This window comes from Elephantulus edwardii, unplaced genomic scaffold (genome assembly GCF_000299155.1).
Source record: "Elephantulus edwardii isolate Elephantulus edwardi_28Jun2011 unplaced genomic scaffold, EleEdw1.0 scaffold00317, whole genome shotgun sequence".
Taxonomy (NCBI): Eukaryota; Metazoa; Chordata; class Mammalia; order Macroscelidea; family Macroscelididae; genus Elephantulus; species Elephantulus edwardii.
In genome coordinates this window covers 2,128,066-2,130,228 of record NW_006400067.1, presented here as the reverse complement: position 1 = coordinate 2,130,228, position 2,163 = coordinate 2,128,066, and positions in this window count along the sequence as shown.

Genomic DNA, 2,163 nt, shown 5'->3' with positions numbered 1-2,163 from the left:
ATGGGAGTGTCAGAGACAGTGCGATTGGCACAGGACAGAGCAGAATTTAGGGCCGTTGTACATAGGGTCGTTATGAGTCGCAGGCGACTCGACGGCACATAACAACAACAAGATGTTAATTCATCCCGCCGCATGACCCTGACCATCTACTTCACCAAATACTATTTTCTTCTCATAATTAATACCCCCTGATGATGAGTCCAAAGGAAGTGAGCTATATAATATTTTGTGATGATTGACAAAGCTCTCATTGACCTACTTTGAGTAGGTCACCAAGACTTTCTTCGCAGTCCGGTGGCACCTATTCTGGAAGCTCTGTTGAAAGCTTTCCACCTTGGATGACCCTGAAAGTATTTGAAATCCTGGTGGCACAACTTTCAGAGACTCAGAAAGACACGAGTCATCACATTATTACAAGCTGACAGATTGAGGGCATGTGCAGTTGTTAGGTGACTTAGAGTCCGTTCCAACTCATAGCTACCCTAGATATAGCTGAAGGAGAGCTGACTTGATGCTGACCCATCTCCACAATGGTTGCTATGTTTGGATTCATGGATGCAGCCACTGTACCAATCCGACTCGTTGAGGTTCTTATTCTTTTTTGTTCATGATCTACTCCACCAGGCATCATGCCCCTCCGCTGGTCCCTTCCGATAACATGCCTAAAGTAAGTAAGATGAGGATTGTCACCCGTATTTCTGAGAAGGATTCTGGCTGTATTTCTTCCAAGATAGATTTTTTTTTTGTTCTTCTGAAAGACCATGATGATGTGTTCAGTATTCTTCACAATTTAAATGTATTCTTTTATGGTCTTTGTTACTCATTGTTAACATGCAAATGAAGCAATTAAGAAATTTCATGGCTTTAGTCATAGCCACCTTCATGGTGCATAACAACAACAACAACATTCCTTGATTCAGGCAAACCTTAGTCTTCAAAGTGATATCTTTGCTCTTTATAATGTGGTCTTTTGCAGTAGATTTGTTCAAACAAAACCACAGAATTCCTGGTTCTTGACCATTATCACAATATCTGCTATGCTTAATCACAGTGTCAATTAAACTCATGAAACATTTTCCTCTCTTTCACTGATCATCTACTTGTCTAACAATAATGTACTTTTCAGAGACTGACCCTTGTGTTAGACTGCCTGTGGTATGTGAGATGAAGTGTCGTTATCACTACTCCTAAGAAGCACCCTGGTGGCATTTCTTCCAAGACAGATTAGTGTGTTCTGTGGCTAAATAGTCTTTATCACATTGTTGTTGTTGTGTACCATAGAATTGGAACCAACTCATAGCTGACCTTCTGGTTTCTTTATCGTACCACTATTCAAACACAATTGTTCTTTTTCGGTCTTCCTAATTCACTGTTTAACTTTCACATGCCATGCATATGAGTGACTGATAGTACCAGGGCTTAGGCTAGGTCCCTGTCCCTCTCTAGGACAAGGTTCAGATCTGATGTTTATAGGGCCACTATGGGTCATCCTCGACTTGACAGCACCTAACAACAATAACAACAGGCTAGGTAGGTCAATAATCTGCATTATGCAGATGACACAACCCTGCTTGCTGTAACTGAGGAGGACCTGAAGCACTTGCTACAGAAGGTCAAGGACTGCAGCCTTCAATATGGATTGAGGCTCAATATCAACAAAATATTCTTCCCTCTGGGCCAATTGGCAGTATTGTGATGGATAGTGAAGAGAATGAGAATGCAAACAGCTTAGTTTGCTTGGCTCCACAATCAACACTTGGCATCAACAACCAGGAAATTAAAAGACATATTACGTTGGGAAAGTTGGCTATCAGAGACCTCTTCAAAGTACTGAAGAGCAATGATGTCAGTCTGGTGACTAAGCTGCTCCTGATACAGGCCATGGTCTTTGCAATCACTTGTTATGCATCAGAGAGTTGGATAATGACTAAGGAGGACAGAAGGAGAATTGATGGTTGTGGTGTTGGAGAAGAGTATTGAATATACTATGGAGTCCTAAGAAAATGAACAGGTTCATTCTGGAGAGGGTTAAACCAGGCTGCTCCTTGGAGGCAAGGATTCTGAGGCTTTGTCTGACATATTTTGGACATGTTGCAAAGAGGGACCAGTCCTTGGAGAGGGACATCATGCTTGGGAGAGTAGAGGGACAGTGCAGAAGAGGAA